Here is a 12539-nt window from a genome sequence, read left to right on the forward strand (position 1 = left end):
GTGTTGTCTGATTAGTCCTTGAAGTTAAATCAGGATTCTCCTGCAACCCAAACACAAAAGAACCTTCCACTGGCCCTTTTGTTGAAAAATTAATCTGTATGTGGAGTCTTGGTCCAAGCTTGGTTTGCTCTCCACTTGGTTGCACGATTTACTCCAGGGGCCTGCATCCTGAGATATGTAATTTGGGGGAGGGCAGATCATTCTACCATGTAGATGAGAGGCCAGGAGGTATGGAATGGTCACTGCCCAGCAGAGTCCTATGGGGGGCTGAGCCTAGGTCTTGGGGCCAGGTTTGCCTTCTTGTGAGTGACTTCATGGGTTGTCTTTGTCCGGGAGAATCTGTGGTCAAAAGAATAGAGTTTAGGTGAGAACTTAAGTCACATTTGTGTAAGAGAAGAATGAGGAGTTAGGGGTGGAGAGAGAATAGTGAAATAGCAAAGAAAAAGGAGGAAGAGGAGATGAGGGGGAGGAGGAGAGAAAAAGAAGAGAAGGGAAGAAAAAGCAAAAGTAAGGCAGTTGAAAATCCAGTACTATGTCTATTCAAGGGTCTTAGAAATTTTATAAACTTCATCTTCCTTAGTGTGAAATGTGTAGGAAATTTACCTTCCTTATGGATGATTAGTCCTAAATCAAACCGAAGAATCTCTATATCTTATTCAAGATACACAGCAGCATAACAAAAACAAAAAAAAGCATGACATTTATAAAGCATTTCAGTGTTCACAAAGTGTTTCTCCTGCATTTTCCAACTTTATTCTCAAACTTTTTTTCATTTTATTATCCACTTTTTACAGATAAGCCACCTGAATTCATGGAGGATAAATTCAAAAGCAAAGATATGTGAAATCAAAGAGAAATATTATTAAATCAAAGATGTATTTTAGAACTACCCCTTCATTTAATTTTTTGGACTTGAGCTCATTCTACTCTAGAAAAATGTACTATAAATCTGAAGTCTTAGCATGTTACTAGGAGCCAAGAACAAATTGAATTTCTGTGTCTTCCTCCCCTCTGTGAAAAAATTATTATGTCTGTGCTTTTACCAACGATAAAATGTGGTGTTCATTGGACTTCAACTAAAATTATATACTCTGCTATTTAAAAACAAGATACCAAAAATGGAAATAAAAAGATAATACAATAACTTGCTTATAAAATATAACAGACCCTAGTAGCTAAGGGAATGCATTGCTTTATTGCCCTTAAATTTTCCATTAATATAATACATAGAAAAAAGTCAGAAGTGCATCTTCTCTTATATACCCATGTTTGAGAATGAAATTACCAAAATGAAAATAAAATGTCATGCTCTCGTGAGACAAATGTCACAAAGGATGATTGATTTTCTCTTTGGCTATAAGATGTTGGCCATCTTATACATTTTAAACTCTTATAAATTAATAAATCTTGTAAATAAATAGGGTCTTTAATTAGGGAGTAAGTTAAATTGCTTCAGGAATCTATAATGGTAACTCTAAACTAAACATTACACAGGTGCACACAACACTAACCTTTCATCACAATTAATAATCATATCTACTTGGATCTTTAATACTCTTGTCAAAGTATTGATCCCCACTTCCCCTCCCTGTCGTAGACTCGTTCTTTCTTGTCCAGCAAGAAAGTGGGATGCAGGGGGGCGCCTGGGTGGCTCGGTCGGTTAAGCGTCCGACTTCAGCTCAGGTCACGATCTCACGGTCCGTGAGTTGGAGCCCCGCGTCGGGCTCTGGGCTGATGGCCCAGAGCCTGGAGCCTGCTTCTGATTCTGTGTCTCCCTCTCTCTCTGCTCCTCCCTGGTTCATGCTCTGTCTTTCTCTGTCTCAAAAATAAATAAACGTTAAAAAAAATTAAAAAAAAAAAAAAAAAGAAAAGAAAAGAAAGTGGGATGCAGGATTAAAATGTGAGAAATGGCTAATGTCCAGGAGAAGACAAGAGCCCCGATGAAGGGTTCTTGCTCCATTTTTATTAGGATCAGAGGGCTTACAAAAATGGTGATGGACATGCACAAAGAGGCAATGAAACTGTGAACATTAACCCATGGGCATGAGGTAAAGGGGGTTTTGAAAATATGCGGTGCTAGAGGTTTGGGTTAATACAAAACAAAATCCTGGCTCCGGTTGGAAGGTTGTTTACGGCAGACTGAGGCACTACCTCTGTCTACCTAAACTGGTCTAGGGGACAAAAAAGACAGAGCATGCAACCTCAGGGTCAACAAGGCACCTTTCTTTTGTTAATTAGCTCTGCTCTGGACAACTTCACCCTGCAGAGGTCTTACAGCTCTATTTACCTATCTACCTAATTCGGTCCTTCCTTCCTGTTAAAGCCACTTATTGTACTAAAGTGGGGGCGTTCCTGCCCTGAATACCTAATCTTGTTTACCTCGTATACCTTTGTCCTATACTGGGGTCTTTGCCCTGCCCTATCTATACTGGGGCCTTTGCCCCACCCTCTTTATACCCATTTGCCTAATCTCGTTTACCCAAACTTGGGTGAGAACATACTATGGCTTTCTAATTCTTTATGCCTTGTTAACACATCAGGGAATTCCTAAGCCTATTCCCCACACTTCCCTACACACACATACAACCCCTGTTTCTCCATGGGTATTTCATCTCAGAAATGGCCTCATTTTCTATTTGTTCAATAAAATTCCAATTGACAGCCTTGATCTTCCTTTTTTCCCCATGCCCCACATCAGCACTTTCCATCAATTCTACCATATATATACACACATATATGTATGTAATATGTATATATATATATATATATATATTCCACCCTTTCTTTTTTTTAATTTTTTTTTAATGTTTATTTATTTTTGAGAGAGTGAGAGAGACAGAATGCTAGCAGGGGAGGGGCAGAGAGAGAGGGAGACACAGAATCCAAAGCAGGCTCCAGGCTCTGAGCCATCAGCACAGAGCCAGAAGTGGGGCTCGAACCCATGAACCATGAGATCATGATCTGAGCCACAGTTGGATGCTCAACTGACTGAGCCACCCAGGTGCCCCTATATTCCACCGCTTCTTGCCATAACCACTGCCATTACCCTAATCTTGGCCTCCAACTTTTCTCACATCAACAATTGTGATCGCCTCCTAACTCATCTCCCTGCTTCTACACCCGTCCACCCTGAATTTATTATTCCCACTGCAGCCCATTTTCAAAATTTAAAGCAGATTATATCACTCCCCTGCTGAAAATTTCCAGGAACTTTCTAATGTACTTGGAATAAATTCCCAACTTCTTGCCTTGCCTGCCTCTCCCATCCCATCAATAACCACTCTCTTGGGATCCCTAAATGCAGTGGGGACTCCCAGGTACTATCTATCATATCTTCCTGTTCATTTCCTTCAACACACTTATCACAAAATGCCGTTTCTTTACTTGTGTTGCTTTTTTTTTTTTTTTTCCTATAAAAGATGAGCACCTTGAGGGTAGGTTCTTGACACTAGAGTCTAACTTACAGAAGAGATTCCATAAATATTTGTTGAAAATAATGAGACATATGTCCTGACATTTTAACTCAAGTCCACAAGAACTTTATCCCTTTTAAACTTTAAAGACTTTAAGGAAATAACCAATCCGCATCTAAAAGAAGAATATTATCCCTAATAGACTTAATATCTACAATCTTTTTTTCTTAAGTTTATTTATTTATTTTGAGAGAGAGAGAGAGAGAGAGCATGAGCAGGGGAGGGGTAGAGAGAGAGAGAGAGTCCCAAGACGGTTCCTCACTGACAGTGTGGAACCCGATGTGGGGCTCGAACTCACGAACCTCAAGATCACTACCTGGTCTGAAACCAAAAGCCGGAAGCTTAACCGACTGAGCCACCAAGGCGCCCCACTATCTACAATCTTTGAACAAGACACTGTCCTAATTATTGGCTTTAACTTTCTACCCCTATGCCATATTTCACAAATAAGGAGACTGAAGTTGAGAGATGTTAAATAATTAGTACAAGTTTATATAAACAGGAAGTGATGAAGTCAGGCTGATGGAGAAACTGCATCATTTTCATGGTATGGGCTTTCCATTCATTCATTCATTCAGTCAGTCAACAAACTTATTTAGAACCCACCATATGCCAGGTACTTGGTAGTTACTTGGTGGGATGTGGTCAGTGAGGAATGTAAATGGATTAACATATAGTCCCTGACAGAGAAGAGCTCAGAGCTCACTCTCCAGTGTAGAGACATAAGAGTGCCTTGTCCAGTGATAAACATGTTCTGTGGCTAGAACCAATCACCATGCATAGGAGAGTTTATTTCAATTAGGATGTAGCAGAATTGAAATCTTGGAAAAACACATCCTGTTATGATGTGACCTGTTGAATATTTTAAACACTTTGAAAACTATATACAATATAAAGTCCAATAACTAATTAATTCAGATTCAGAACACACTACACCCCAGCGGCTTGGGAACCGACTTGTGGCAGGGAGTGTTACCAAACACATTGAGTCATTAAGTCTTCTTAGTTGGGTAAAACAATTAGGTTCAGCTGCCACATCGCTCAAAATTGCTTCATGAAGGATTCTTTCAAGATTTAGTGTGCTATTTATTGTCTTGTTCCTTGCCTCAGCGAATTAATATGCTGATTCGTTGATTCGGCTTCAATTTTATTTCATACTTGCAGAATACCCCAACAGCACAACTAAAGCCCCGTCTTTAATCTAGTTTTATCTCTTCCTAGGAAGTAGTTGCTTATCTCCTTATTGTCTTCAGGCTGCCTCCCAACATCTCTGTCTTTCAACATCCACTTAATTGACCCGCCCCTGGATGTCTATGACCAACCCACACTTGGCTAGACAGCCAACTGGGGCCGAAATAACACCACCACATAGAGAAGGGGCTCAAATGGTACCTTGAGCTGATGGGATTATGTAGGAGAGGAAACAGAGGGCAAGAGAGAATGAGTCACAGGTACTCCGCTGGAAAATAAACCACAAGGCCCCTTGGCCATTCTTCTACCTTGGCTTGTCTCATGTATACGCCTCAGAGCAGGGCAAGCTCCCTTGTTTGAAATGCTTCTGGAACAAACTCCAAGTCACATCACGAGCTAGTGTTATTCTGCAACTTCTTTTCCCATTGCTCCCACTGCTTCCATCCATCTCTTAGTATGTGGCATATTCCTGGTCTGACCAGGTCTTAATGCATGTTGTTCACTGTACTGTGATTATTCTTCCCCTTCTGTCCCCACTCCATTTCTGGGTAACTTCTGTTGTTATTCAGGTCTCAGAGATCTTATGGGGGAACGTTCCCTAACAGCCTCCATCAGGTGTGAAAGATCCCATGGCTATGTGATCCCAAAGTTCCTTGTGTCTCTCTCCCTTCTCAGAGCTTTTTACTAATTACTTATTTAATTGACCAAAATCTCCTTTATACTATAAATTTTGTGAAGGCAAGAATCATGTCTCTCATGCCTTCTAGTGTCTTCTACTGCCTAGCATAGGTTGATACAAAACTAAAACTAAGCAAATATTTATTGACTGCATGAATATATAAATTCTTACAGAGATCAAGCAATGCTCCTCAGTTGACACTGGATACTCCACCATTCAAAAATAACTTGCTCAAAATCTACATGCGTTAAACTGCAACTGCTTCCATAGCTACGGGAAACAGCCCATGGTTATGGATGTATGCAGATCTGAGAGAAGTATTGTCCTGAGCTTGAGGAAGAACCATCACCACTGCCTATTTCTGCCAGTTCACATGGAACCTGGAATATAACTCTACTGACTCTGAAGTCCTGAGCAGCTGAACTAGTCAGGACTTGCTTTGTTACAACTTAAACTGAATTCAAAATGGCATAAGCAGGGGCACCTGGGTGACTCAGTTAGTTAAGCATCTGACTTTGGCTCAACCCATGATCTCACAGATCATGGGTTCGAGCCCCGCATAGGGCTCTCTGCTGTCAGCGCGAAGCCTGGCCTGCTTCAGATCCTCTCTCTGCCCCTCCCCCAGTCTCTCTCTCTCTCTCTCTCTCTTTCTCTCTCTCTCTCTCAAAAAAAAAAAACAACAATTTTTTTAATAGCATAAGTAAATAGGAAGTAATATAGGAAGGAAGGACAGAGGGAGGTGGGGAGGGAGGGAAGAAGGAAGGAAACTAATTCACAAAATGGAGCTGGCCTCTTTCCCAACTTCTTCCAAGGACTCCACCAACCCCAGGAATCTCCATCTAGCTATCCATCCACCTATACGTCCCTTTCTTGCCTCAACCTTCTGTGCTAGCTTCATTCTCTCCAGGGAGAAGGACTTCTACAGGGAGTTCTGCAGGCACTTTCAGCACTCTCTGTCAATGCCCATACATAAATTCCCTAAGAAAGATTATGGATCCGTCGGCAGACTTGGGTCAGGTGCCTATTCTCAGGCCAATCCCTGGAGATAAGAAAATGGGGCATTATGGTAGGTTACACCTACAATTTTTTTTTATCTAAAATCCTGGAACAAGGAAAATCTCTATAAAGACTAGAAATACAGGTAAAGATTCATTATCATCAAAAACATATCCAATCTGTAATAAAAATTAAATAATATTATCTGTGTTTTCAGGTTTTATATAAGACTTCATAGACTAGAAACTAGAGTTTTGCCTTTAAATAATGTTCATTATCTAAAAAGAGGTCAAGATTTTGTGTGTGTGGCTTTTTTCTAGCTTGATCTTTGTTTCTGGAAGACAAGCACTTTCCCCAACCATCCCTCAGCCAGAAATGGATGGAAGTCATCACCAAGTTCCCAGTCTGGGACTTTTCAGGCTATAAACAATTAAAGCTGTGGAGCCGACATGTGGCCATATTAGAAAGGAATATTTTTTTTTTTTTTAATTTTTTTTTTTCAACGTTTTTTATTTATTTTTGGGACAGAGAGAGACAGAGCATGAACGGGGGAGGGGCAGAGAGAGAGGGAGACACAGAATCGGAAACAGGCTCCAGGCTCCGAGCCATCAGCCCAGAGCCCGACGCGGGGCTCGAACTCACGGACCGCGAGATCGTGACCTGGCTGAAGTCGGACGCTTAACCGACTGCGCCACCCAGGCGCCCCGAAAGGAATATTTTTTAATGGTTAAGTCTCAGAACAGTGAAGTCTCAGAGTATTTTGTTGTCTTGTGATCTGTCCTCATTCCACTGAATTAGTACTTTAGAAAACCATTCTTACTCAATCCTCACAGTCTGGTGTAAGAAATTCTTTCTAATATGTAAGCTTAGTGTAGTAGGTAAGCGATGGCTATAGACTGCTCTTGGATTAAATGGTAAAAATAAACTGGAGTAGCATGAACAAGACTTAAGAAGATCATTTGCTTTGGTAAACTAAATGGTCTGGGGGCATAGCCACCTGGACAATCTAGTTCCAGAGTTGTTTTATGCTCTCAATCCAGCATCAACACTCCTCACAGCAGGAAAATCACTTCATTTATGAGGTGAAAAAAAAAACAAAACAAAACATGATTCATTTGGACTAAAATAAGAAAAACTGATAAAATGGATGATAAATATGATTTTCATGTAAAACTTCCATCAAGTTGAAAACTTGATTTTTTAAAGTTTTTGTGCATGAGGGTTCCCTTTTCTCCATATCCTTGCTAATACTTGTTATCTCTTGTCTTTGCAATAACAGCCATTCTGACATAAGTGAGGTGATATCTCATTGTGGTTTTGATTTGCATTTCCCTGATGGTGAGTGATGCTGAGCATCTTTCCATGTGCCTGTTGGCCATCTATATGTCTTCTTTGGTAAGATGTCTATTCAGGTCCTCTGCCCATTTTTTAATGGGATTATTTGGTTTTTTCATGTTGAGTTGTATGAATTCTCTATATATTTTGAGTGTTAACCCCCTATTAGATATATCATTTGTGACTATCTTCTCCCATTCACTAGGTTGCCTTTTCATTTTGTTGATGGTTTCCTTTGTTATGCAAAAGCTTTTTAGTTTGCTATAGTCCCATTTGCTTATTTTTGCTTTTTTTCCTTTGCTGGGGGAGACACATCCAGAAAAAAAGTTGCTTCACAGTTGAATTCTACCAAACATTTAAAGGAGAGTTAATACCGATATGTCTCAAACTCTTCCAAAAAAAACTAAAGAGAAGGGAAAGCTTACAAACACATTTTACACGGCCAGAATTACCCTGATACCAAAACCAGCAAAAATGAAACAAAAAAAGAAATTTACAGGTCAATATACCTGATTAATATAGATGAGACAATCCTCAACAAAATATTAGCAAACTGAATCCAACCATATATTAAAAGGATTACATACCACAATCAAGTGGGATTTATCTCAGGGATGCAAGGATGGTTCAACATCGGCAAATCAATCAACATAATACATCACATTAACAAAATAAAAGATAAAATAATATAACCATCTCAATAGACGCAGATAAAGCACTTGAAAAAATTCAACATTCATTCATGATGAAAATTCCCAACAAAGTGAGTATAGAGGAGATATACCTCAACATAATAAAGGTCATATGTTAACATCATACTCAACTTTGAAACTTACAAGACACCGATGAAAAAAACTGAAAAAGACACAAATAAATGGAAAGATATTCTGCGCTCATGGATTGGAAGAATTAACATTGTTAAAATGTCCATATTACCTAAATCAATCTACAGATTCCTTATAATATCTATTGAAATTTCAACAGCATACTTCACAGAACTAGAACAAATCTGAAATTTTCACAGAACTACAAAAGATCCTGAGTAGCCAAACCAATCTTGAGAAAGAAGAAGAAAGCTAAAGGCATCGCTCTTCCTGATTTCAAACTATACTACAAAGCTATAGTAATCAATACAGTCTGGTATTGATATAAAAACAGACACACAGATCAATGGAACAGAATTTGAGAGCCCAGAAACAAATTTATAGATACAAAGAACAGACTAGTGGCTTCCAAAAGCGGAAGGGGGTCAACAGTATGGTGCTGGATGGTAATGAAGTTTGTGGGGGTGATCACTTTGTAGTGCATACAGATGTCAAATCATAAATCTGTACATCTGAAATTTCTATATTAAAAACACAACAAAATGGACTTTATATTTCTGAGACAAATCCCATCTGATAATGTATAATCCTTTTTGTATCATCCTAGATTTGGTTTGCCAATATTTTCTTATGAATTTGTGCATATATACTCAAAAGGGATATTGCTCTGTAGTTTCTCCTTATTGTGATGTTGTTAATCTGGTTTTGGTATCTAGGTAATACTGGTCTCACAGAATGCATGTGAACTGAGTTTTAAACACTGCTGTTCTCTCTCTCTCTCTCTCTCTCTCTCTCTCTCTCTCTCTCTTTCAATTTATCTATCAGGTCACTGCCAAGTGTTTTCACTTTCCTGGAAAGTCCATATACCTATAGGTAAAAAGACTTGGGTCAACAATGATTGATTATACATTCATCCACTTAGTAAATATTTATAATGAAATCATTTTTTAAGAAGCATTTGTCAGCGTATTCTGGTTTCAGTCCAAAATAGCTGTATTTTAATTTTATTTAGCATTCTTAGAACACCAAACACTGTGTAGGAACTGAGATGGCTACTGTTCATAAGATCATCGCTATGACAATCCCTGAGTCTCCTGGGAGATACAGACCAGCACATATCCAGTGTGCTAAGTTCTATGATAGAAGTCAACAGTCAACAGTGTTATGGGAGTACTTCAGAGGAGTACCCATGTCTGACCAGAAGAGAAGAGGTTAGGGGCGCCTGGGTGGCTCAGTCGGTTAAGCATCCGACTTCGGCTCAGGTCATGACCTCACGGTCCGTGGGTTCGAGCCCCGCGTCGGGCTCTGTGCTGACAGCTCGGAGCCTGGAGCCTGTTTCGGATTCTGTGTCTCCCTCTCTCTCTGCCCCTCCCCCGTTCATGCTCTGTCTCTCTCTGTGTCAAAAATAAATAAACATTAAAAAATAAAAAATTAAAAAAATAAATAAAAAAGAAGAGAAGAGGTTAGAAAATGATCACCAGAAGGGAGTAGAAATTGAACAGAAGAGGCTAGGGTATCTCTGGATACTGAGGAGGCCATGGATCAAGTGGGCATGAGGCTAAGAACAGACAGACTCTAAGGTTACCTGCTGAACCGTGGATCCTAAACCTTTTTCCAGAATTGATTCCCAGAATGAATCTGGGCATCAGGATATATTTTTCCCCAGACAGAGATTGAAACTGAACCCAACCTATAGAGAAAGACAAAGGCTGAAAAGACTCTCTTGCTGCCTGATTATCTAAGATGGTTTCACAATCATATTTGCAAATTCTTTCCCCCCTCAGGAACTTGGAAATTTTTAAGTGCATTTAAAGTTATTAGGCACTTGATTAAATATCTCCTCCTCTCTCCTGGGATTCAGCTCTCAATCTTAGCAGGGCAATCTCGCTTCTTTTCCCAACGACAGATCATTTTCCCTTGGTAAGGAAGTGTAAGGGCTGAGTAGCTCCAACTGCTACTCTGTGTACTAACAGTGCATCACCTACTCGTGAGCAGTAACCAACGCCCTATTCTTGCTTCTTACTCTCTACTTCTTCTATTACTAGCAGATGAATTATTTTGTAGCAAAGAAAGCTCACTGAATCTCCATGGGCTACAAGAAGGCGCATTCAAATCTGCCAAAAGGTTAAATAAAATTTAAAATTTTCTTTGTAAGGTGGACACAATCTTTTGTCAAATTCGATAGACACGCGTGCCCTCTACACGTACCAAGCAGCATACTCCATAAGAATCTATGTTACTGAAGTCAAACTCTAAGCTGCCAGAACATTAAAGTGCAGCAGACTTCAACTGACCCAGGCAGCCCCGATGCAGAGTTTCTTTCACCTTTGGCGTGTACTTCAATGGGCATCCCCCTTTGCCCTCTGCTCTCCCCAGCATTTGCTGTTACTTACTTAAGACTTTCTCAATTGATTGTTAAAATGGCAGCACAGTTGCCAAATCCTACATTAAGGTGCTGTTGTGTGCTCTCTTTTTTTAATCGATCGACATTTCTTGAACTCCTATAACATAGGAGGCATCCATCACATCAGATGTGCAAAGGATATGGAGGAAAATACAGAGAATAGGAAAATCCCAGCCTGCCCTGCAGGCAGCTTAGCCGCTCATGACCTGCATGCCTTTGATCATATTAATAACCCTCGCTGCGCCTCTGTTTCAGGCTGAGATTAGCATGAGCAAAGGTACAATAGTACATAGTGCAAAATAGGTAACTTTGGCTAAAAAGAGGTAGCAGCACATAGTAGCCTGTGCTAAGGAGTGATAGAGACGAGTGTTACAGAACCCACCGTGGGGAGAGTGGGGAGAGGTTGCAGTCACCTGAAGCGGGAATAAGACCTTATAGGAGTAAGAAGGAGGGGGCGGTGGAGGGAGGCTTGAGCCGGGTCCTTAAAAGTAGGGAAAGGTACGGAGTTTTTAACAGAACGAATAGCTAACGTTTATTGCCCACAGCAACACATACATACTCCACATGGAGGATCTTACTTAATCCTCACAAAACTCCTATGAATTACTATTATCCTCATTTCATACGTGAGGAAATGGGTTTAGAGGAAGAGGAGGGGAAAAGGCTTTCCAGGAAGTGAAATGACTTATCTGGAGCAAAGGAATGAGACCTGCTATGAGGGCATCTGCGGCTTTGTCTCTCCTGTTCCTGTCCCTGCAGTGCTGGTTTCAGTCCATGAGCAAGCAGCTCCTGTGTTTACTTGTCCCGTGATCCTCTTCTCTGCCACCAGCCCTTTCCTTTCCATACACAGCGAGCCTGCATCTGTCCCCGGAGTTTTGCTTATTCTCCTAGTAGGCTTAAGGTAATTTCAGTTAGTGCATTTTAGCCTCCCACATCCCCTTGCTTTTGACATGTGGACTTCAGCAGTACTCTAAAGACATTTCAAATGGTCCTCTAGTGATTTTATGTAAGAATGTCAGCATTTGCCAGTACCCTGCCATTCATGTGACCAATGGCGTGCCACTCTTCCGAACATTGGCAGAGATGCTAGTCTTTTAGAATGGATTGGGAGTTAAATCCTCAGAGATGAACATACAACCCTCTGCCCCCTTGCTCACAAATGGTTTCGGGTCTTTCTCCAGCTGGGGGGATATGGGACTTGAACATGGATTTAACAGCCCTAGGCTTTACATAAGAGCATAAGAAATGGGAGATGTGGGACAGGGGAGGTCTCATGACACACTGCAAACCCAGGCTTTTTTAAAGGTCTAAATGTCTTTAGCCAGGATATGTAGAAGAGTGAGATACTAGTTCACTGGGACAACACAGATGTAACTCTAACATTCATTTTAGCTACAATATTAACCTTAAGCTTTCAAATTACTTCATTACCACTATCTTTACTTTTGGTAAAATCCAAAATAGATAACCCGAAACAGAATATTTTGCTATTTTCTAGAGTAGGAGAGCTATGTATTTTATTTGTACTCTAGTCTTACTTGTTTCATTTTTGTCTGTCAAGTGTAATAGAGAAGATAGTTTAATCCAGGGAATTTTAAGAGGTCTGGCCAGTAAATCATATTAAAATGTATTTGTAC

The sequence above is a fragment of the Neofelis nebulosa genome, chromosome 3 (assembly GCF_028018385.1).
Source record: "Neofelis nebulosa isolate mNeoNeb1 chromosome 3, mNeoNeb1.pri, whole genome shotgun sequence".
NCBI classification, from domain to species: domain Eukaryota; kingdom Metazoa; phylum Chordata; class Mammalia; order Carnivora; family Felidae; genus Neofelis; species Neofelis nebulosa.